The sequence below is a fragment of the Narcine bancroftii genome, chromosome 13 (genome assembly GCF_036971445.1).
Source record: "Narcine bancroftii isolate sNarBan1 chromosome 13, sNarBan1.hap1, whole genome shotgun sequence".
Classification (NCBI taxonomy): Eukaryota; Metazoa; Chordata; class Chondrichthyes; order Torpediniformes; family Narcinidae; genus Narcine; species Narcine bancroftii.
The window spans coordinates 66,733,113-66,759,124 of NC_091481.1; the positions used below are offsets into that span (position 1 = coordinate 66,733,113).

The 26,012-nt window shown below is 44.3% G+C and overlaps 1 protein-coding gene across 9 annotated transcripts in view; it reads right to left on the reverse strand.

The window, feature by feature from the left end:
- Window positions 1–26,012, reverse strand: part of LOC138748889 (synaptotagmin-1-like) — a 164,526-nt gene that overhangs the window by 46,092 nt on the left and 92,422 nt on the right. For 6 of the 9 annotated variants that reach the window (XM_069909764.1, XM_069909761.1, XM_069909760.1 and 3 more), the window contains one exon: window positions 16,463–16,561. The gene's annotated coding sequence lies outside the window, so the exon portion shown is untranslated. Of the gene's footprint in view, window positions 1–16,462; window positions 16,562–24,253; window positions 24,295–26,012 lie in introns of those variants that run through there. The other 3 variants (XM_069909762.1, XM_069909768.1, XM_069909765.1) reach the window with 2 other exon arrangements.

The window sequence follows — 26,012 nt, forward strand, 5'->3', positions numbered from 1 at the left end:
ACTTGTATGTGTGTTATGTCTGGTTTTGCACTGAGGACCGGAGAATGCGGTTTTGTCAGGTTGTACTTGTGCAATCAGATGACAATAAACTTGACATAACCTGACTTCTCTGGTGTAAACTGTTTTAGGATATTATAAGGGATCACTTCTTGGCACTTATAATTCAGATGAACCTAAACTAACATCTGTGTATCTGGTTAGATCATCAGAAGTATTTAAGGTTGAGGCAGATGCATTTTTATGAGATGAGGGAACCGATAGCAATAAGGAACTGGCTGTCGAGAGGAGTTTTATCCTGGGGTCAATTAGTCCTGATCATTGAATGACGAGGGGATGAAGCCCTTTATCCGTGCCCCCTCTAAGCTGTGCGCGTGATGTGAGCACGTGCATACAGAACGTTTGTGTGTGCGGGCATGCGCACAGCTGAGGGAACGCTGTTCCTGCTTCCTTGTCTTCTGTGCCTTACCTAACTAGCCGGACAGGAGGAGAGGCTGAAGGTCACAGCCTACCCTCCCCCCCCCACCAACCCAGTGGTCATTGAATGTCAGACCCACCCACAGCCGATACTACTTTACCTGAAGCCACCTGACAATTGGTCACCTGGAATCACATGATCCAGCTCCTGGGTCAGCCCCAGGGGCCAGGCATAAAACCTGACCGAGTGGTCCAGCCACCCTCTTTCTTCTGCGTCTTCTTGCCACTCCAGAATGGAGGGGGTTCCTCACGAAAAGTGCTGGAGAACTCATGGTGGGGCATGCAGATGGGTCAGGGAACCTCAATGGGAACCATCGTGGGTCGTCTGATCTAACTCATAAATAGCCTCTTTTTTAAGTTGAGTGCCATGACTGTTTGTTGGGGGAAGGTGGCAGTATTGTTCGATTTGACTTTCTGTAGATGTCATTAAGATAACTTGCACGATAACAACATTGGCTTTGTGTGTATCTCCTGTTGCGCATTTGCTCCCTATTGTAAATAAAGTTTGCAGTTCAATACAACCACACGTCCAGGATTGTCAAGGTTTGAACTTGTTCCCAAACATACTTGGCTAATTCCCCAACCAATCTATGATTGTGTACACGTCTTTCCTGTAGAAAGAAGAAAGATATCATGGCTGTATTTGGTATTGTTTTGAAAATCACTATTTTTTAGAGCCAATCTATTTAACCACACCTTGATGAAGGGCTTAAGCCCGAAACGTCTTTAGCTTTGCTATATAAAGGACACGGTATGACCTGCTGAGTTTCTCCAGCACTGTGTTTTACTTCTATTTAACCAGGACCCATTTCCAGCCAACAGTAAAGAGACTTGATTTTTCTTTTCTGTGTCACCTGCTGGAGGCCTGTCTTCAGGGATGGAGCATCTTTCTTTCCATCACCTGCCATCACTCGGCACTCCCTCCTCCCCAGCTCAGAGCGTTTCCCAGGCAACCGTCTGATCCCTGGAGTCCCTCCGTGCACCTCGACTGGGAGCAGAAGGGCAGGCAGGAAGAAGTCAAAGAGAAATGAAAAGGTCACCTCTGAATAACCTTTCCATTCATATTTATACTTCAAATGGAAATGTTCATAATCAGCTGGCTGTTGTGCAGGTTCCATGGTAACTGCTGCACTGATGGGTCACCTGATAACCGTGACATCAAGCATTTAACTGGCACTCTGGTTGCGTGCAACGATGCGGCCCCCTTGACAGTCGTCACAGTGTCTGCCATCGCCGCGGTGGGGAGGGGGTGCTAACTCAACAATCCCCTCTCTCCTGAGCAGCCAGAGTTTCCTGGAAAGCCCGCGTTGGGTTTCCCTGGCAGCAGCTGAAGGTCCCTCAAGTCTTCCTCTGCTACATCGACAACTACTTCGGTGCATGATGAGCTCTCCGGCTTTCTCGTCTTTGCTGTTAAATTCCACCCTGACCTCGAATTCACTTGGTCCATCTCTAGCAATGCTTTCTCCTATCTCAATCTATGTCTCCATCTCGGGAGAGAAACTCTCGACAGTTATTTGCAAACCCACCACAGCTTCAACTACACCTCTTCGCTCCCTGTCCCCTGTAAGAATTCCATTCTTTTCTTTCAAATCCTCAGTCTCTGCCCCATCTGTCCCCTGCCTTTATTCAGACGCCTGCCTGCCTTTCATTCGCACCTTGAAGCAGGGCTCAGGCCCAAAACGTTGGTAAAATATCTTTCCCTCCCATGTTCACTGTGAGTTCCTCCAGGATTTACTGTGTGTTTTTACTACAATCACAGTGTCTGCAGGTGAAGATGCCACATCCCGGACAGGGTACACAGCGCACTGTAGGCCTGTGAGCATCACGATACAAGGATGTTGCTGAAATAAGGGCGGGAGAAGGCCATTCAGCCCTTTGTTCAGCCAATCATTGATATCACAGAGAAGCTGATTGGTGCCCTCAACATTTTCCTGCCCATAACCTATAACAACTGATTTGCCAATAGGCCAACTACCCCTGTTATCTGGAGTTCAAGCAACTGGCACAAAAAAAAATCACACAAAATAAATATGCAAAAAGTACGGGTTTAAAATTGGTGCACCTCGCCATTAGTTCGCGAACACACAATCTCAAGCAACCAGAAAATACACTTTTCCGGCAACAACCAATCCCCACAGGTGCCAGATACCAGGGTTTTTCTTACTGTATTTAGCCATCTTAACCTCTAGAGTAGAGATAAACAATCCTCCTGATCTTCGCCCGAATAAGATGATGCATGATTCTGAGTTGATGAGCCCTCATTCTAGGGCCTCCCTCATTCTGGAAATCACCCTCTCGGTATCAACCCCTCAGAAGCAAAGAGGTCACCACTCATCCTTGACAACTCCACAGAATAGAGTCCCATTCTGCATAAGAAGAACAAACTCAACCCAACCTTTCCCCTTGAACTTGCTTTAACTGAGCAAAAGTTAGAGGCTGCATCCCAAATATGGTCTCACCAAAGTCGTGCAGGATTTCATCGCTATATTCCAACCCTCCCTCCTTGCAATTGACCTTCAGAGTTGGAGGATAACAGGAAACAAGTCAGTCGTAAGAACACAAGGCTGGAAAAACTCAGCGGGTCAAACAGTGTTCTTTCTATAGCAAAGATAAAGGTACACAAGCAACGCTTTGGGTTTGAGCCCATTCCTTGATGAATGGCAGATGGGATGAGGTGTTAGATTTTGGAAGGACAAACCAAGAAAGGACGTACATGGTCAATAGTAGGGCACTGAGGAGTGTGGTAGAACAGGGGGATCTGGGAATACAGATGCATAATTCCCTGAAAGTGGCACCACACTTGGATAGGCTTGTAAAGAGAGCTTTTGACATATTCATAAATCAAAGTATTGAGTTCAGGAGTTGGGATCTTATGTTAAAATTGTATAAGACATCGGTGAGGGCAAATTTGGAGTATTAGGTGCAGTTTTGGTCCCCGAACTGCAGGAAAGAAATCAACAAGATGGAAAGAGTGCAGAGAGGATGGACTAGGACAGGGGTGTCAAACTCAAATTCACGGAGGGCCAAAATTAAAAACTTGGACTAAGTCGAGGGCCGAACTAAATATTTATTGAAAATTTTCAACAACATCTGCATGTTTTCTCTTCTTTCAACATATATAATGTTAAACTTTTTCTTATTAAAATAAATGTTTAATAATAGTTTTGGATAAACTCTTTCCAGAAGCATTAACAAATGAGAAATAAAATATTCAATAAATAATATTTCTCTATAGAGGATTTGTCAAATGTTGCTAGTGTGCTGTCGAATCGTAAAATCTGAGGGCTATTGAGAATGTGGGAGAATAACATGATTCCTGAAACAATCAAATGGGTGACTGATTGTGGGCATGAACTCTAGCAGCGTTATTTGCCATGCCCTTTTTCCATTGGTACAGATATCCTTTGATTTACACACTTTTCAAGTTTTATGCCTAATGAGCCTGTATCCAGGTGCAGGACCATTTTTAACCAGGAATATATTTATCACTGTGACATGAAACTATTGGAAGATCGTTTTATCCTGAGATTAAAGTTCATAATACTTACTCAGGCCTGTGTGCGGGAGGGCGGGGTTTGCGGGCGATCAGGTTGGACAACGTCAGTGCGGGGGCATCGGCTCTCACTGCAGGGCGGCATCTCGGCGGATCAGCAGCCCTGTCACCGTGAGTCGCGGGTCGGCCTGGAGCAGGGAGGGGGAGTGGGCAATGGTCCTGGCGAGGTCAGGCCCCCCCCGAGTTTCTGCCGGACCCCCCTTGACCTGCTGAGTTTCTCCCGGACCCCCCTTGACTTGCTGAGTTTCTGCCGGACCCCCCTTGACCTGCTGAGTTTCTCCCGGACCCCCCTTGACCAGCTGAGTTTCTCCCAGACCCCCTCCCCTTGACCTTCTGAGTTTCTCCTGGACCCCTCCCCCTTGACCTGCTGAGTTTCTCTCGGACCCCCCTTTGACCTGCTGAGTTTCTCCCGGATCCCCCTTTGACCTGCTGAGTTTCTCCCGGACCCCCTTTGACCTGCTGAGTTTCTCCCTTCTGGTGTTTTTACGAGAACCACAGACTTTCGCTCATACATTGATGAGGGGGATCAAGGGCCAAACATTGTCAGGTACCTCTCTGCTGGATAAAGGATACGGTTTAACCCGCTGAGTTTCTCCAGTGTTGGGTTTTCACGAGGTAGAGTCAAAGGGCCGAAGGGCCTGTTTCTGATCTGTAATGTTCTACGGACCCTGCTCTTCTTTCCGTGCCGGTGTCCCAGGACCTTTCCAGGGCAGTCTCCGCACTCAGGACCGCGCTGGGATCCCGGTCAGCGGTGGAGGAGCAGGTGAGCGCGGCTAATCCCGATCCAGCCCACGCCACCTCCGAGATTGGCGGGGGGTTCCACCCTACCTGCCCGACCAGCCTCGCTCTCCACGTGTACTCCGGGCACCCGCCGCTGGTCTGGTGGGAAGGCGCAGGATGGCCGGTGGCCGGCGCCCCCATCGCCCAGCGTGGAGCCCCAATCTTCCCTCCGGCGTCCCGACTCCATCTGCAGCTCCAAGAAACGCTGTGCCACTGGGGTTCCGGGCGCTGGGAAGCCGCCTTGGCTTCCCCTGACACCGGCCAGGCCGCGCTGCGGTGGGGGGGTGGGCGGGGGGACACGACAGCGTGTTTATAAAACCACCCACCACTACTTTTCAAGGACCAGGATTTTTCTCTCTCTCTCTCACCCTGGGACACAGCGGTTACTGTGCATGCGCTATACTGGCGCGGCGGCCAGCGGGCCACCTCTAATACATTTTTGATATGATCTTGCGGGCCAAATATAATTATATCGCAGGATGTTGCCCGCACTTCAGGAACTTTGTAAATATGAGAGTTACAGGGAAAGGTTAAACAGGTTAGGACTTTATCCCCCTGGAGTGTAGGAGAATGAGGGGAGATTTGATAGAGGTATTTAAAATTATGAGGGGTGTAGACAGAGTTAATGTAGGTAGGCTTTTCCCACCAAGGGTAGGCGAAGTACAAACCAGAGGACATGGGTTAAGAGTGAAAGGGGTAAAGCCTAGGGGCACATTAGGGGAATTTCTTCACACAGAACATGGTGGGAGTGTGGAACAAGCTGCCAGCTGAATTGGTGATGCGGGCTCAATTTTAACATGGACAGGTCCATGGATGGGAGGGGTATGGAAGGATATTAACTGGGAGCAGGTCAATGGGACTAGGAAATTAAAATGGTCAGCACAGACAAGAAGGGCCTAAGAGGCCTATTTCAGTGTTGTAGTGTTCAATGGTTCTATGCATCTTTATCTTTGCTATATAATGGACACTGTTTGATCTGCTGAGTTTCTCCATTGCTCATTTACTTCAACCAAGGTGTCTGCAGACTTTCTCCACTGATCACTTGATTCACCATAGGTGCACCATTAGGATTTAAAATGTCATAATTGGTCGAGCTCCCAGCAGATGCAGCTTGAATTTCACAAGAAGCCTCCTTAGAGATGTGATTCTAGAGTGTTAATGTGTACGTTTCTCAGATGAAAGAACTAGCAGTAAGTGGGATGATAAGAAGTTCTATTTAGAAAGTTGCAGCCTGGGTCCAGAATGCCCCTTAGAGCTGGCAGACCGCAAGGCAGTTTGTGGGGGTTGGCACGGGGTTACAGCACCAGCCACCGGTGTTCGAATCCTGCGCTGTCTGGAAGGAGTTTGTACATTTTTCCTGTGCCTGCGTGGGTTTTCCCCCAGGGTCTGGTTTCCTCCCATTTTTCTAAATCTTACTGGGGGTTGTAGGTTAATTGGGCAGCGCAGGTTTGTGGACCGAAAGGGCCCTGTTACTCTGTTGAACGTCTAAATTTAAAGAAAAATTAGAATTTGAATATTTTCACTGCCACTGATCATTTACAAGAAATAAATTTATTCCCAACCAAGAAGGAATTATAAGGTTGCCAATAAACATGGAATACATCCCATAAATCATGTAGCTTGTTTTTACTGCGGTATTTAGACAGCAAACTTCAATGTTGGTTCTAATGGAATGTCACCAGCCAGAAACCCAAGCTCTGCTCCTTGTCCCACAGGAGATGCCCGCCCGCTGAGAATTTATAGTCGTCAAGTTTATTGTCACCGGGGGGGAGTCACGTGATGGAGTAAGTGGCCGGACGGTGAACTCCAGCCCTCTCCAGAAAAGTCGGAAAAAACAAAGGAAAACACAAAGGCACAGAAATAAAAGTTAAAGAAAAGTGAGTATAAAGGTGGAAAGAAGATGGCGACAAAAAAAGAAAAATCGAAATCAACGGTAAGAAGAGAGGAAGAGAAGACAACGGAGGAAGAAGGAGAAGGCCTTACCTGTTCGAAGAGGCCCGCGGTGGAGAGAGAAACCCGCTCCCTCAGGTCGGTAGAAAGTGGACTACAAAAATGGCTCGTTGAGCCGAGTAAAAGTGCGCAACCGCGCATGAAAAAAAACACACCGATGGGAGGGGGGACCAGCTGGGGAGTCGATCTCCACAGCCAGCAATGACAGCTGCAGAACACCTGCAGCAAGAAGAGAACACAGAAGACAATGAAAACAAGAAAGAAGAGAAGGAAAGGGCAACAAAGAAACAACAGATGGCCAACCCAGAGGAAGAAGAAGAGGAAGAGGAAGAGTACAGTGAAATGGAAGAAGAAGGGAAAGGCAAGATAAAGAAGGTACTTTCACTTATTAAAGAATACATGGAGTCATTTAAAGAATGGCAAACACAGGAATTTAATGATTTAAGAAGAAGAATAAACAACACAGAAGAGAAAATGAATAAAATAGATATGACCTTAACAGAAATGGGAAAGAAAATGGACAAGATGGAAGAGCGGGAAGCAGCAGTAGAAATGGAGGTAGAGGACTTAAAAAAGAAATTAGAGGAATCTAATAAAAAAGTTATAGAGACACAAGAACTGTTAGCTCAGAAAATAGATATAATGGAAAATTATAACAGAAGAAATAACATAAAGATAGTGGGCCTTAAGGAAGATGAAGAAGGCAAGAATATGAGAGAGTTTATAAAAGATTGGATCCCTAGGATCCTAGGATGTCCAGAACTACAGCAAGAAATGGAAATAGAAAGGGCGCATAGAGCATTGGCCTTTAAACCACAACCACAACAAAAACCAAGATCTATTTTAGTAAAATTCCTAAGATATACTACAAGAGAAAAGGTACTAGAGAAGACAATGGAAAAAGTAAGAGAGGGCAACAAGCCACTGGAGTACAAAGGGCAAAAAATCTTCATTTATCCAGATATAAGTTTTGAACTCCTAAAGAAGAGAAAGGAGTTCAATACAGCAAAGGCGATTTTATGGAAGAAAGGGTATAAATTTATACTAAAGCATCCAGCGGTATTGAAAATATTTATTCCAGGACAACAAAACAGACTATTCTCGGATCCAGAAGAAGAACGAAAATTTGCAGAACAATTACAAAATAGACTGAGGGATGAAGACGTGTAATGAGAGTAAAAATGATCACGATTTATATGTATGTGGGTAAAGAGGTATAAGTGTGTATATGTATAATGTGCATACGTGAATGTATCCGTATTTAGAGGAAAATATAGATAGTATAAACAAGAATTAATAAGGGAAGGAAATGGAATAGAGGGAATAAGGAGGGAACTAAAAGAGTGACCTTTGTTACATATGAAAAGTGAAATCTTTTCTGGGGGGGGCGCTGGGTGGGGAGGAGTTGCGGTCACTGCAAAATCAGCTGACGCTTGCGAGTGAATTCGCAAACCCAAATGGAGAGGGGAGATGTGGTTGTCCGACAAGGGATAAAGGACAACTCAGGAGGGGAAGGGGAGATTGGGGCTAAAGAAGTTTTAAATAGGAGAATAAGGAAAATGTTTGATGTTTTAGGAATGTTGTCTTATAAAGGGTTTAAAACAAGAAAGCAGAAATGGAAAAGGAGGAAAGGTAATGATGGAAAAATGGAAAGGGAAGATAAACAAAGTATAAAATGGCTACGTTGAACTATATGACTTTAAATATTAATGGAATACATAACCAAATTAAAAGGAAGAAACTGCTAAATTTACTGAAAAAAGAAAAAATTGATATAGCATTTGTGCAAGAAACACACTTAACTGAATTGGAGCACAAGAAATTAAAGAGAGATTGGGTAGGACATGTAACAGCAGCATCGTATAATTCAAAAGCAAGAGGAGTGGCTATATTAATTAGTAAAAATGTGCCATTTAAAATAGAAGAGGAAATAATAGATCCAGCAGGGAGATATGTAATGATAAAATGTCAGATATATTCGGAGTTTTGGAATCTACTCAATGTATATTCACCTAACGAAGAAGATCAAAAGTTTATGCAAGATATCTTTTTGAAGGTAGCAAATACGCAAGGGTACATATTAATAGGAGGGGATTTCAACCTGAATTTGGATTCAAATATGGATAAAACTGGGAAAAAAATTAACAGAAAGAACAAAGTAACCAAATTTATAATTAAATCAATGGAAGAAATGCAACTTTTGGATATATGGAGGAAACAACACCCAAAGGAAAAGGAATATTCATATTACTCGGCTAGACATAAAACACACTCAAGAATAGACCTATTTTTGTTATCAGCTAGTATGCAAGATAGAGTAAGAAAAACAGAATATAAAGCTAGAATACTATCGGACCATTCACCCTTAATATTGACAGTAAAGCTAGAGGACATCCCTCCAAGAATGTATAGATGGAGATTAAACCCCATGTTACTTAAAAGGCAGGATTTTAGAGAATTTATTGAAAAACAAATAAAAATGTATTTTGAAATAAATACAGAATCCGTGGAAGATAAGTTTATACTATGGGATGCAATGAAAGCATTCATTAGAGGGCAAATAATAAGTTATGTAACCAAGATGAAGAAGGACTATAATCAGGAAACAGAGCAGTTGGAAAGGGAAATAGTAAATATAGAAAAAAAATTAGCAATGAAGGAAGATACAACTAAAAGAAGAGAATTGGCGGATAAAAAAATAAAATATGAAACACTACAAACATATAAGGTGGAGAAGAATATAATGAAGACAAAACAGAAATATTATGAACTGGGTGAAAAAACGCACAAAATCCTAGCATGGCAGCTTAAGACAGAACAAGCTAAGAGAATGGTATTGGCATCAAGGAAAAAAGACAAACAAATTACATATAATCCAAAAGAAATTAAGGAAAACTTTAGAGAATTCTATGAACAATTATACCGAACTGAAAACAAAGGGAAAGAAGGGAAAATAGATGAATTTCTGACTAAAATTGAACTACCAAAACTACAAATAGAGGAACAAAATAAATTAACAGAACCATTTGGAATAATAGAAATACAAGAGATAATAAAAAAATTACCAAATAATAAGACACCAGGAGAGGATGGATTCCCAATAGAATTCTACAAAACATTTAAAGACTTATTAATTCCGCCCCTCCTGGATGTAATCAACCAGATTGATGAAACACAAAGCTTATCAGATTCATGTAAAACAGCAATAATTACAGTAATACTAAAGCAAGGGAAAGATCCACTCTCACCAGCGTCATATAGACCAATATCTTTACTAAACACAGATTATAAGATAATAGCTAAACTATTAGCAAACAGATTAGCAGAGCATGTACCGAAAATGGTAAATTTAGACCAAACTGGATTTATCAAAAAAAGACGCACAACAGACAATATTTGTAAATTTATTAACTTAATTCATGCAGTAGAAGGAAATAAAGCACCTACAGCAGCAGTTGCTTTAGACGCAGAGAAGGCCTTTGACAGAGTAGAATGGAATTATTTGTTCAAAGTATTGCAAAAATTCAGTTTACCGGAGAAGTATATTAATTGGATTAAAGCATTATATAAGGGACCGTTAGCGAAAGTGACAGTAAATGGACATGTATCAAAGCAATTTAACTTAAGTAGGTCAACGCGGCAGGGATGCCCACTATCACCTTTATTGTTTGCGTTAGCTATAGAACCACTAGCAGAATTGATAAGAATAGATAATAATATAAAAGGAATAAAAATAAAAGACAAGGAATATAAAATCAGTCTATTTGCGGATGATGTGATAGTGTACTTAACAGAACCAGAACTATCAATAAAAGAATTATATAAGAAATTGAAGGAATATGGAGAAGTGTCGGGTTACAAGATAAACGTAAATAAAAGTGAAGCAATGCCTATGAATAATGCGGATTTCTCAAAATTTAAGAAGGAATCTCCATTTAGATGGCAAATGCAGGCAATAAGATACCTAGGTGTACAAATAAACAAAAATCTCGGCCAACTATATAAACTCAATTATTATCCACTAATGAAAAAATTACAGGACGATTTAGAGCATTGGAAATATTTACCACTAACACTAATAGGAAGGATAAACTGTATTAAAATGAACATTTTCCCAAGGATATTATACTTATTTCAGGCATTGCCAATACAACTGACAGAAAAATTCTTCAAGGAGTTAAAGAAAATAATAAGGAAATTTTTATGGAGAGGGGGGAAACCGAGGATAGCACTAGATAAATTAACAGAATGGTATAAACACAGAGGCTTATAACTGCCAAACTTTAAAAATTATTATAGAGCCGCACAATTAAGATACCTATCAGATTTTTATCAAACAAGGGAAAAACCAGACTGGACAAGATTAGAAATAGATAAAATAGGGGAAAAGATACCTGAACACATATTATATAAATGGGATGAAAAATTGGTACAACATAGAAGTTCTCCAGTATTACATCATCTCCTCAATATTTGGAAGAAGATTCATGTAGAAAGAAATAAAACAAATTATCAATTACCAAAACTAATATTGACGCAAAACAAGTTACTCCCTTTTACAATAGATAACCTTTCCTTTAGAGAATGGGAAAAAAAAGGATTAAAAGAATAGAAAATTGTTTTTCAGGAAATAGATTCTTATCCTTTGAACAAATGAAAGATAAGTACAATATAACTCAAGATACAGCGCTGGCATATTACCAATTGAGATCCTACTTGAAGGATAAATTAGGAAGCAGTTTGAGTTTGCCAGAGGCAAGTAACCTTGAATATGTGATTACAGATACAATGATAATCAAAAGATTTATAACAAATATGTATATTAAACTGCAAGAAAAGGAGAATGAGGAAACAAATGGTAAAACTAAACAAAAATGGGAACAAGATTTAAATATAAAGATAAAAAAGGAAACATGGGAGAAATTATGTTCTGGAACGATGAGAAATACAATAAATACGAGGCTACGTATGATACAATATAACTGGATACACAGACTATACATTACACCTCAAAAGTTAAATATCACTATCTGATAGATGTTTTCGATGTAAAAAAGAAATGGGAACAACAATTCATGCAATCTGGACATGTGAGAAAGTAGAAAAATTTTGGGAAGATCTCAATCAGATATTAAATAAAATAACAGAAAACAATATACCAAAGAATCCAGAGATCTTTCTCCTAAGTAACATAAAAACAAAGAATTTGGAATTGATTTGGAGGATGCACAAAAAAGATTTGTTAAGATAGCTCTAGCCGTAGCAAAAAAATGTATTATGTCAACCTGGAAATTGGAAGATAATTTGAAAATACAACAATGGTATATAGAAATTAATAAATGTATTCCATTAGAAAAAATAACATATAGTTTAAGAAATAATATTGAAATATTTGAGCAAATATGGGAGCCTTACATTAAATACAATAGCGAAAACCTACCGGGGACAATCATTACCTAAGTTGATGGAAGGAGAAGGAAAGAAAAGAATGGACTCAGTAGAATTTCTGGTGTATTTTTGTTGAGTGACAACATTGTCTGACTGGTTTAATGTATCCTAGATTGTATACCTTAAATGGATGGGAGGGGGGGGTGGAGGGGGTGGCTTGGGAAGAGGGAGTGGGGGGGAGAAAATGTCACTGTATATGTGTGAAAAGGAAAAAGTGTGTATCATGGCTAATGTGATTTATGGTGTGAAAAATAAAAAAAATTTTAAAAAAAAGTTTATTGTCACCCGATTACACAAGCACAACCCGATGAAACTGCGTTCTCCGGTCCTCGGTGCAAAACACACAGACACACAACCAGACATTACACATGTACTTCCAGTGTATCTGCACCTGGTGCTTCGCCACACCCCCATTGCCACAGGACTTTAAGTGTTGTGCATTGGGTCCAAGTCATGACTTGTGCTTGGCTTGGATTAAAGTGAGGGAGAGTTGCGTAGGTCATCAGCCTCACTCTCTTGCCCCGGCCTACCTGGACCCAGTGGCAAGACAAAGTCAAGACGGCTGGAGACAGGTCAGGATGCAGTGGACGGCCACAGTGTTCTCTTAGCGCTCCACGACGCATTGTTGGGAATCGTCTCTCTGCCCGTTGAACCAGTGATGGTGTCTACCACACAGTCCACCGAATCCAGGGTTCATACACTAGGTAGACAAGCCCTGAGTGTTGTGGGTCTACAGCAGTTCTTGCGGCGTGCTCGCAAGCCTTCCCTACCCATGGTCGGGGCAGCCTCATCCGCCTTTGCATCCATTGGGAAATGTCTCCTCTTCCACCTGCTCCGCTGTTGGAATGATCACCTCATGGTGTAGCAATGACACCACCCCCTCTCTTGTTTTTGCCCGCTAGCTGAACACACATACAAGTATTGTATACACACAGGACAAGTATTCATATATACAAATAAATAAATAAATATTGCTTTGTAAATATGAGAGTCTCAGAAATGTGCACTTTTCCCTTGATTTTTTGCAATTATTTTTTCCATTCAAGTAAATTTTCTCCACCTTCCCTGAGAATGGTTATGGTTGTATCGCTTGCCTGAGGTTACATAGAAACAGGGATTTAGAACTTCAAGTCAAGTTGCATTTATTGTCATCTGATTGTACAAGTACAACCCGACAAAACAGCGTTCTCCGGTCCTCGCTGCAAAAACGTGCAGACACACAACCAGGCATAACACACATACAGACACACAATACACATGCAGGATGTATTCATATTTATAAATAAATAGATATTGTTTCATGAATATGGCCGTCTTGGGTGGTCAGTGTGAGCAGTTCCTTGGGTCGTCCAGCATTCTCGCTGCCCGTGGGAAGAAGCTGTTCCTCAGCCTGGTGGCGCTGGCTCTGACCCTCCTGCATCTCTGAAAGATGCTGTGTGGCGGGGTGGAAGGGGTCCTCTTCAGACAACGATCTCAGTAGATTACGTTGATGGTGGAGGAGACAGACTCCAGTGATCCTCTCTGCCCCTCTAATGGTCCTGTGGATTGACATCCGATCCATTTCTCTGCTGCATCGGTACCACACTGTGATGCAGCCGGCCAGGACATTCTCGATAAGAGCTGCTGTAGAAAGTTCAGCTGGAGAAAGCTTTGTATGTCTGCATACATGAAGTCTAGTGCTTGGACTGTTAAGAAATGAAATCAACCTTACCAGTCCAGTTTTAAAACTAAATGCATATTTTATGGCTGGATGTAAGTACTGGGAATTAGGAGGATCAACATTTTCCCATTGTTGTTATCCTCTGACTTTGTCAGTCTCAGAGCAAAGCCTCCACCAGAGCACGAGCAACAGTATTCACAAACCACAATGGGAAATCTATCTGCCCCAGAGGTCTGAACTTCCTTGTGTTTCTGGCTTCTAGAAGCTAGGTTTGTTGGCAGGCCCTTCCTGCAACTTTATTCCGTCTCAGAAAGACAGTGTTTGAAGACCAGGACTTCAAATTGCTACAGACAGGAGTGATTCGCATCCTCTTGTCTCCTTGTGTAAGAGACTTGGGTAACTCTTGACATAGACCCTCTGGCAGGATGTCAGCATTAGAAGAACGGCCAGAGAGTCATATTGGATGGAACAGGGTCTTCAGTCCAACGACTCCATGCCGACCAAGGTGGAGTTCTGGGCCAGACCTGTATTTCATATAGTTCCATTTTTCTGTCTAAATCCCTTTTGAATATTAGAACTGCACTCACTTTGACAATTTTCTCTGGCAGCTTATTCCAGATATAGATTCATACTTCAGAGTTATTGTTAGAGAACATCACATACAACCCTGAGATTCTTTCTCTTGCGGGCGAGGCAGAATTACCACGGCGGCGGACCAGGGAGGGGCTCTGCATCTGAAGGACACACATAAGTGGCGTCCTTGGGCTCATTTCCTCTGCTTCCTCTTCTCAAGGGTGGGGGGATGTTTTTCCATTTCTGGAACCCCGCACCTGCCTGCTGCTCCCCCGGAGTCTGCAAACCTACGAGGCCGCTGCCCAGCAGTTGGCAGAATTTTAAATAAAATACCACTGGCTCCTTTATCAGGCTGTTTAAAGCTGTATGGAGCTGACGGCAGTCAGACTGGGCACACTGTTCCCTCTAAGCTGAGCGTGTATGCGCGCACTCACACGCTTTGCAACCAACACCCCAAGGAAATTTATGTGTGCACAAAAGGTTACCGAATATAACGTAGTAATTAATCATTTCAGGTTTACATTTGCACGAGCATTCAGTGTCACAGGAAAAAAAATGTGCACTAGATTTTTGCGCCCACTGACGACTAAAAATGAGAAGGAACACTGAGTGGGCGGTAGGACCCCGCGAGGGAGCGCCGTGTGTCCGCTCCCCGCTCTCCCTGGGTCTGCACCAATGGCAGCTCTGCCTTTTTTCAGGCTTTTTCCATTTCAGCTTTTGCCATCCTCTGCCCAATACAAGCTTAAACCAAGTTATTCTCAAACTCCTGTGGTAGAAACTTGGAGAGTACATTTCCTCCAATTATAACACTCACCTGAGCTCCCGAAAGGGACAGGGCAGAGAATGCTGCAATCTGGAAAACCCTTGCAATCCTCAAAGATCAGGCATATAAAATTGCTCCCCATTCTACCTTCAATCCAAATCTTTTCTTTGGCTTGGCTTCGCGGTCGAAGATTTATGGAGGGGGTAAAAAGTCCACGTCAGCTGCAGGCTCGTTTGTGGCTGACAAGTCCGATGCGGGACAGGCAGACACGATTGCAGCGGTTGCAAGGGAAAATTGGTTGGTTGGGGTTGGGTGTTGGGTTTTTCCTCCTTTGCCTTTTGTCAGTGAGGTGGGCTCTGCGGTCTTCTTCAAAGGAGGTTGCTGCCCGCCAAACTGTGAGGCGCCAAGATGCACGGTTTGAGGCGTTACCTTCAATCCAAATACAATCTAATTATTCACATTTTTGCTTCTTATTTTATCAGAATTTTACTTCCTTCTGCATTGGGAATTTTTATATTATCTAGGAGCTCATATAAATATATTAATTTACTCCAGTGCAACATTTTTTTGAGTTGTCACGCGTCACACCACTCTGTGATGAGCACCCTCAAAGAGTTTATACTCAATATTAATCATTACGAAGCAATATTCCGATTTCAGTCTCTGTCCAGCTGCAAATCAACCAGATGTGGATAAGTTCCTTCCCTTATTACATTAGAAATAGGAGCAGGAGTCGGCCATCCGGCCCGTCGAACCTGCTTCGCCATTCAATGTGATCACAGCTGATCTAATGATGGGCTCATCTCCATTGACCTGCCTTTTCCCCATATTCCCTTACTACGTAAAAATCTATCCAACCTGGCCTTAAGTATATTTACTGAGGTTACCTCCACTGATTCAATGGGCAGCGAATTCCACAGATTCACCACCCTCAGGGAAAAGCAGTTCCTCCTCATCTCCATCCTAAATCTACTCCCCTGGATCTTGAGGCCATGTCTCCTAGTTCTAGACTCCCCCACCAACAGGAATAACTTAACTACCTCTATCTTATCTATGCCTCTCTTAACTTCATACACTTTGATAAGGCCCCCTCTCATTCTTCTAAATTTCACCGAGTACAGCCCCAGACGACTCAATCTCTCCTCCTCTCTGGAATCAACCCGGTGAACCTCCTCTGCACCGCCTCCAAATCCAGTCCATCCTTCCTCAAGTAAGGAGGCCAGAACTGCACGCAGTGCTCCAGATGCAGCCTCACCAGTACCTTGTACAGTCGCAGCAGAACCTCAAGGTGATAAGGAGTGACCAGGGTATGTTTGTGTTTCCCACCTTACTCGCAGAGCCGTACAAACTTGCTGAATTCCTGGAAGAAAAGAAACAGTCCATGGGATTATTTAAAAAATATCAATATGTTGAGCCTTGTAACAACAATACTAAGAGATCTGGATTCATGTACCTGGTGCGAAGGTGCCTTGATGGATAGAATAAACGGTTCTGGGCTCTTTAATAAGCCCTGAATATACTTGTACAGCGTGCTATGAATTATACAGGAGATGACTCACGACCATGTCAGAGCCTGCAAATGTCATGGAAATCCAGAAAGTGAAAACATCACGAGAAAGCAGTGTGCCGTCCTCCTGAAAGCAATTACTTTCAGCATTTCAGCCCAAGGACCCCTGTTACCATGCTAATCATAATGGACAACAATTCATTTTGTAACACTGCAGACTCCTGGATGATATAACAATTCCCAGGGCAGAATGAGCTGAAATATTTGATAAATGGGAAGTGAAATACAGTATCACTTACACAGTCTTGTAAATTAGAAGCAAGAGGAGGCCATTCAGCCCCACCTTTTACTGAGGTCAGCGTTTCATTCACTTTCTTCCTGATTCCCCATTTCCTAAATGCTTCAGTACACATCATTGGTGAGTGGGTAAACACTGCCTCAGTTCCTCTGGCTCTCGGGCAACGCTATTCTCTCAAGGTGGCTTAAACATCGCTTCCTGATCATTAATAAATGCTAACGAATGATGGGGCTGAGAGTCTGTGCACATTGAATAGACGGTGAATGAGATGCTCACGTGTCTTCTACTGTTTGTCCGCCCAGGTATGAGTGTGATTGACCATCTAAACGTCTATCTGTAAAAGTGTGTGTTCAAATGTGCGTAAAATTGCACGACTGTCTGCATGGGTGTGTTTATACAACTTTGTTTCTCAGGGAGTATTGGGGTGCGTGTGTGCGTGCGTATCTGAATATGTATGTGTGTGTCTGTGAGTGAACATAAGTGTGAATGTATATGTGTGTATGTATATACATATGTTTGTGTATATGTGTGTGTGTGGGTGGTTCTGAAAACACAAGTGGGTGTATCTGAACACGTGTGTGTCTGTGAGTGTACATGAATGTGAATGTATGTGTGTGTGTGTGTGTGTGTGTGTGTGTGTGTGTGTGGGTGAGAGAGAGAGAGAGAGAGAGAGAGAGAGAGATTGTCAACTCATCAAAGTGCCTCACACCAGCCACCTCATACTCCACCAGTGAACTCTCTGCGGGACTCTTCAATCCCCACACTGGCCTCATCGATGTTCAAAACCCGCTGAACTGAAATCAAGAAAAGTCATCCTCAGTCCCAAGAGATTGTCTCAGAAGGAGATGTTGACATTTGCTGGATTTGAAGATAAATGGAACAAAGGCGGGTTTCCTGGGAAGTGGTAACACCCGGATTTCACTTCCACAGGGTCCACACATTCAACAGAAAACTCATTGTGTCGCCCATGGTGCCAGACCTTACCGACAAACCTCCACAAATGCTTTACTTGGGAAATGATTAACCCTTCCCCGAGGCAGTTATTTAGTTTATTAAATGTCTGTCTGCTCCAGCCAGCTCGATCTTCCTGATTTGGAGAACAGATCTGTGCCACTGGAGTGGAACTAGACCGTTTACTGACCTGATTGTCAGCTAATGAGGCTCGTTAATTCATGGGGACAGTTCACAATAACACAGAAGGGGCTCTGGCGGTTCACAGATGGAGGCATTACCAATCTGTCACATTGATTTGATTACGCCTGTCCTCTCCAATCAGTGCATGACACAGTCGTTCACAGTGGCAGATGCAACAAGCAACTTGGCTGTGATACAAAAATTACCAGGCTGATGATAAAAGTTGCTAGTTGGAACAGCAGCAGAATAAACATCTTGGGGTGCTACCATTCCAATAATGTTCAACATGGTAACGGACTAACGGGGGAGGAGTGAGACGCATCATTCCGAAGCCGAGCGGCTTGCGTCATGTCCAGTAATTGCCGTGTCCTGCTGACTGTTCGCTCCACTGTGTCTCAGATTCCTGAGCACCCTTGGACCGACTCTTCGTAGAAATAGGGCGTGAGACATCTTACTTGTTCATCTGCACTCCTCATGTGCATGGGGTCTGACCCACCCACACCCAATGAAAAGAGTCACCACAGATTTGGAAGTAAAAACACAACGCTGGAGAAACTCGGCAGGTCAAACAGTGTCCTTTATATAGAATAGATGGCTCGGACTCAATGGCAAATCTTGTATATAACAGATAAATGTAATTTGTGACTGATCACTGGAAATTGCTTGAGTTTGAGTTGGAAAATCTATAACATATTTTTTTAAAGTTCACATTATTTGTCAATTAGGGATTTTAGACTGCAGGCCCGAAATGGCACAATCAACGAAATTTGCCACTACACGGACCGTCTAAAAATGAAAGTGCAGGAATTTTGAGTGACTTCCTGCCCTGCGATTTATCCTGGAGGACCCCTATTACTTTTCGGGGGAAGCCTGCCATGCAAATCGCACCTCAAAACTCACCTCATTCGGCGTCCAGCTGATGTCCACCTGCACAGGAACGTAAGGGGTGCAGTGTAAATGACCACAAGGTAAGTAATTATGTTACTTTATGTTAAACTTTTCACACATTTTTCCAACATTGCTGTCTGGGAAAAAAACACGATCAACTCGGTTTCCTCCGACGCAGGTTGGGTCCGATCACCCTTAACATGTCCAATTAACACCTTTTGTTGGTTTGGATTCCACCCCCAGTCTAAATTCTGAGATTCTGGCTAATCCTGTTTATTCCTTGCAGAAGGGCTCAGGCCTGAATGTTGGTAATATACCTTTGACCACCATGGATGACAAAAAGGCCGACTGAGTTCCTCCAGCAGTTTGGTCATTTTTACTGCAATCACCACATCAGCAGACTTTCATGTCTCACTCAGCCCAATGATTTCCAGCACTTTCTTGTTTTTAACTTCAGAACTGGTAACAGGCTTGCAAGGATAGGGGGACCAAAAAGATAGTGTCAATTTCATACTTGTGTTTAGATGTTGAAGGTCCACTGTAGAACAGCTCACCGAGCCTGCTCTGAAGCTGAACTATGAATGAAGAGGCAGGAGCTGGAGGACCATGAGAAGGCAAATGGCATCAGTTGGATTGGTCAGCAGACATATGGTGAGTTGAAGGGCCTGTTCCTGACCTGTGCTGTTTTACGACCTACATTGGTACGATCTGCCATCACCCCCTTTCACATCCTGGTCCCAATACCTGGTATACCTTCAGCCAGTCTCGAGTTCCTAATATCTATTGCCCTCTGCCTGAAAAATAGTCATCTCCATTCTAATGCTGGAAAATATTTTAAATCCTTCTTCCCTTCAGACCCTTCCGACTTACTGATTGGGTGTAGAAATGAACTGAGAAGCACTTTGAATGTGAAATGTACCGAGCATTCACAGAGTGTAACATTTCACACTGACCCATGTGTCCTGTCAAAGTGAACACAAAATAGGGCAGGGGCGGCCAAACTTGCTTCAGATGTTTGAGAGCCGCAAGACATGACAAGTTATTACATACTCGCTTTTACTCTTCAATGCACATGTTATTACAAACATTTTCTGTAAATATTGAGAAAGTACATGTTAATATTTATTCATGTATGTAGTTTTTAAACTGCTCATTTCTATTAGTTTCAATAAAACCATATATACGCGTGTAACAGTCGAATTTTGTGGACCAATTTAGGGGGTCAACTATTACGCGCATACTACTTTTGATCATGGTAAGTACCTGCGTCGTTCATGGCATTGGGAGCTCAGATGGGCGGGCGCCCAGGGCAGAATGATAATTCCGCAGTTGGGATGGCAGGAGCCGGGAATAAAAATAGGGTTGACTTTTACAGGGAATCAACTATTGCACACGCACATACGGGAAACATACCACATATTTTCAATCGCAAGCCACACGCACTAAGACCGCCAACGTGAGCACCGGCTTGTATGGTTCCTGTTTCGGCAAACGTACTTCCACGAGCCACATATGTCAAAGCGCCGCATGCAGCACGCGAGCCACGGTTTGCCCACGTCTATGCTAGGTCAAAGAGGCAAGATGCAGAGGGTGGGATAATTTGCACATGAATTAAGGGCATGAGACATGGAGAAAATGTAATCACTAGCCTACTGCAGGAGGCTACCTGGCTGTCTGTCAATCAGCCGACCTGAATTTTAGCCTGAGCCGGCCCCTCCTGAGCCAGTCACTCGGAAGCCACCACAGCTGAAACTGGTGTGTACAGACTTTTAGCAGAATAAAGCCTGTAGTACAGTCTTTTGTGTTTTGTGTCTGCTTGGCTGCTACCACAGCGTGTCACAGAAACCTGAAGCTTGGGGAGATGGAGCTGGGTAAGTCTGAAGTCGTCTTGAGGGAAAAGCAGATAAGGGTTTTGAAAACGTGGACGAGAATGTTAAAACCACAAGTTTGCTCATGTGGGAGCCATGTGGGAGCTTGAGGGATTGAAGATTCAAGATTATTTTGTTATCATGTAATAAAAAAGTGTGATTTTACACGAAATTTCTTTGAGTCTACCATATGGCAAAGATTTGCCATTAGCAGAAATTGCCTGGCACCCCATACAGAAAGAGAAACAAAAGAGAGCACCCCCCACCCCCACCCAGAGTCACTGAGTGTCCATGGATTCACCTCCGCAGCCTCACAGCCATCAGTCCAAACCATCGGCAACCTGAACCCCAGATCTAAACCTCTGACCCGAACATGAAGCCTCCAGCACCCTCAGCACCCTCTCGCGTCCCGGTTCCAATACCTGGTACCCCTTCAGCCAATCTCCAACAGTCCATGGCCTGCTGCGAGTCCCTGGACCGCAATTGCCAGCGGCCCACAGCTTACGTGCGTGCCTCACCTCGAGCCACCAGCAGTCCGCCGTCTGAGTGTTGTTCAGCCTCAGGGCCCCTCGCTGGCCAGTCGATTCCTTGTGACTTCCCCTCGTTCTTCAGCCAATCAGAAACCTTGGCGATCAACCAAGGGCAAGGCAAGGACTCCTAAGGAGGCCCGGGCCCGAAACGTCGTCAGCTTTATATCTTCTCTAGATGCTGCGTGACTGGCCTTTTGTGTCCTGCCTGCTGTTGTCATGCAGGGGGGATGCGGACCACACCAGGTGACACCATCGGTGGGGGTGACACCAAAATTTCTATAAAATTTTTGTGCGGTATTTCAGCAGAAATTGATTACTTTTTATTAAAATACCCCTGTCATTGGTTATAACAACAAAAATATTTTTTGTAAGCCAAGATTACATCTAACAATATCCCAACAAGACTAAAACTCAATGCTCATATACTTTTTGAGCCTTCTAACACGATCTGGTCAGAGCCGTCGTTATTCCCCCATGACAACGACGCTTCGAATCATATGGTTACGTCTGCACGCGCTACCAGCTCACGCTGGTGTTTCCATCGCTGCTGGTGTTTTTACAGTTGCTGCTTCTATCAAATTTTCAGGTGTTTTAGTGACAATATTATTGCGGTCATTAGTATTCGTGATTTATGAGTTAACATTTAGTTCAAAAAACATTACAAAGGATTCTGTACGGCCTGGTACGGGAAGGAGGCGGGAGGCGGGGAGGCACCCGAGTTTCTGCACCGGGTAACACCAAGCCTAGTTACACCACCGGTCCTGCCCCAGCATCAGCAGGTTCTCTTGTTTATGGACGATGACATGCTTGACTTTCTGACTAACAAGTGGTGACAAGCAACACTAAACAGAAGAGATGCAACCTGGCTTTGCCTCATTGCTGTCAGAGTTTGCTTTAGCTATGTCAGCAACAGATTAATTGTAAGATTTCCTGGTCCCCAAAGATTTGGGGAAAGGTTTCACGAAAAGAAACATCAACGGTTTTCACAAGAATGAGGAACAAGCCGGCTGTACTGGAACGAGCATGGGTCAAACAGGGGCGTTCGGTCAGGTGATGCTGCCACCACTGAGAAACTGCCCTGCGCACCTGAGGGCCTCCCGATTTCCAGCCGATCTTGGGGAAAATCTGAAAGCGCCAAGAACAACAGACAATGGAATCTGGAGCAAAAAAATCGAACTGCTGGAGGAACTCAGTTAGCCAGGCAGCAATTGTGCGGTGGGAGGAAGTGGGGGTGGGGGGGGGAATGAGGGTGGGGGGAATCGGGGTTTGAAACCCTGCATCAGATTATCCAGCACTTTGTATTTTGCTTGGGGAAAACCATCACTGTTCACTTGCAGAGAAACCAGGAGCATAAGCTGGAATGAGAACATCTGCATGTTTTTACACCGAGGACCGGAGAACGCTTTTGTTCAGGTGGTACTTGTACAATTAGATGACAATAAACTTGTCTTGATTCACTTACAGAGTCTCTATATCCTGCTCGCAATACCTACCAAACTCACTCTGTGACCAATCTCTCCCCATGACCCTCACCCCATGACCTCTCACCCCGTAACCATTCTCTCCCCGTGACCCCTCTCTCTCTCCCTATGACCACTCTCCCCGTGACCCCTCTCCCTGTGACCTCTCTCCCTGTGACCTCTCTCCCTGTGACCTCTCTCCCTGCGAGTGAGGGCAAAGGGCAGAATCAGTCAGGAGGTTCCGGATGAGCTGCTGAATGTCAGGGGCAGAGAATTGCGTGCTACAATCAACAGTTGGGGGAGGTCACTATGGGGTTGGGGGGGGGGCTATCAGAGAGCTGGCCCATCATATTGCCAGCAGGGACATATCTACAGAAAAGAGCGCTATGGAAGGGGTGGACAACCTTTAACATTCATGCGTCAAAATAAACGGTGACAAGGTGGTCTCGCAAGAGCAGGCCTCGGTGGCCCCCATGTTGTATTTGGCTTCGGCCTTTTAATAAGCTGAGAGCTAATGGGAAGTCAAAACGGAGAAGAGGTGTGTGCTCTTTGGAATGTCGGGTGGGGGGGTTGGCGCTGGCCGGGGGGGGGGGGGGGGAAGGGGTGACAGCATTGGCGAGGGGAGAGGGGATATCAGACACCATCTTGCTAATCGTGTCTCCTTCCATGCGCCACTTCTAGTCATCGGGGGAGGGGTGAGGACCACCGAGAGCCCCCCGATGGCTTGCCCGACTTTAATAGAAACTACTCAGTGGTGTCCCCTCCCTTCAAGTGGTGCACAGGGCACCTGCCACGCCTTAGATACGCCATTTTCCAGAAGGCAGGTTCCCTTGCAAATGTACACCAGAGCTACAGTTTAAATTTTCAATTAAAAATTTTTTTTAGACATACTGCGCAATAACAAGCCCTTTTGGCCCACAAGTCTGTGCTGCCCAATTGACCTCCAACCCCACACGTTTTGGTGGGAGGAAACCAGAGAATCTGGGCCACGTGAATTCTCACTGACAAGGATGAAGTTTAATGTAATCTTATTGAATTATTACCACTGTCTGTGCAGTTGCTAATAGAATTATTCTAATCCTACCCTTGGCATCTGCCCTGCCATTTTAAAACAAACAACCTCAATGAAAGATTCATGTGGATTTTAAACCTCCGAAGTAGGGTTGAAATAATTGGAGACCGCATTGAGTTGTTGGAAGATTCATGGTGATATCAAACAGTGGACAGTGGGTGATCACCCGCCCATGGGCCATTGCTTAAGGACTCAGTCCCATCAACCTTTGGCAGGGTGCTCCTTATAGCTCTGCGCCACATGCACCCGGAATTCTGCCCATAAAGAAGTCAGCAGAACGACTAGAAGGTCTTACCTCACACCGCTTGCTTGCTCCTTCGATCGCTGCGCAGATTAAGGCAGGAATGTCCTGAAGCTTCCTGGTTACAGTTTCCTGGATACACAGGATTCCTTCCAGTTCGAGTTGAAAAGCTCAAAAACTGGCCTGTGTGCACTGGGCAAACCAGCTTCCAACTGTAATATCCTTTGCCGTCGATGTGTGCACCTATGTTCCACAGCAATAGAAGGAGGGGAGTTTAGGGGAGACGTCAGGGGCATATTTTTCATGCAGAGAGCTGTGGGGGCCTGGAATGCCTTGCCAGGGGATGGTGGTGGAGGCTGGAACATGAGAGGCATTTCAGAGACCCTGAGACAGGCACATGGACGATGGGAGAATAGAGGGTTGTGAGGTAGGAAGGATTTAATTTTTTTTAGCGGCACAGGTTAGTGCCACGCCGTTACAGCGCCAGCGATCGGGGTTCGAATCCCGCGCTGTCTGTAAGGAGTTTGCACGCTGTAGTGCGCGTCGAAAGAACCAAAGACTTGTTGATCCAAACCAAGGCTTTTATTAACTAAAAGACTGGAGCAGATCACATGTAGGTTGACCAGTCCACAATGACCTTATCTGGCTAGGAGCAACCCTTTAAGTCCTAGCAGACTTGGCTACGCTCTCAGCCAATCACAATCATCCTACACTACCATCTGTACATAGATACATTGGTGATAGAATCTGTACTATCTCACACACGCTTTCCCCATTTCCTCTGAGAGCTCCGGTTTGCTCCCACCCTTCAAAATGTACTGGGGGGTTGTAAGCCAACTGGGTGCAGTTGGGCAGCACGGGCTTGTGGGCCGAAATGGCCTGTTACCGTGCTGCGTGTCTAAATGTAAAAATTTTAAATTTAAATAATGTACAGGGCAGCACAACATCAAGGGCCAAAGGGCCTGGGCTGCGCTGCAATTTCTAACTGTCGAGCCATTCACAGGAAAATGTCCCAAGCAGCTTTGTGGGAAAGAAAATTTGTATCCAAACCATATCAGAATTACAAAAGCTTTCTCAGAGAGTCAGATTTAAAGAGAGAGATGATTGTAGAACTAGCAGCTAAAGGCTTAAGGTGAGAGGGAAGGGGATTGGAGGATCAACTTTTTCACTCAGATGGTAGTCCATATCTGGAATGCGTTGCAAGAGGGAATGGTAGATGTGGGTACAATTACTGCATTCAAGACACATTGGACAGGTTTATGGATAGATGTGGATTAAATGCAGGCAGATGGGACCAGCCCAGAAAGTCAACTGGGTCAGCATGGATGAAATGGGCTGAAGGGCCTGTTCTGACTTGCACGGAGAAAGAGCAGTAGATTTTAGGAAAGGACTAAGGGCAACACATTAGTGCTATTGCCTCAGAGTGCAAGGACCTGGGTCCTGACCTCGGATGCTGTCAGTGTGGAGTTTCCACCTTCTCCCTGCTCTAACTTCCTCCCAACATCCAAAAGATGTGTTCAGTTCATTGGTTATTTGGCTGTTCCAAATTACCCTGAGTGCAGGTGGCTTCCAAGAGAATTGGGAGAGAGTTGATGGGCACCTGAGGAGGGAGATGGCAGTGAGGTCACACAAGAACTTGAACTGAGCCGTGCTGACAATGTGGGGGAGTGGTGGAGGTTGTGGGGGGGGGGGGGTGCGGGGAGATATCTGAATAGTCCGAGAGATGTACGGAAACAGGCCTTTTGGCCCTTCTGGTCCATGGTAACCTCCAAGCACCCATTTCCAATAATTGTGCACTCACATTCTAATCAAC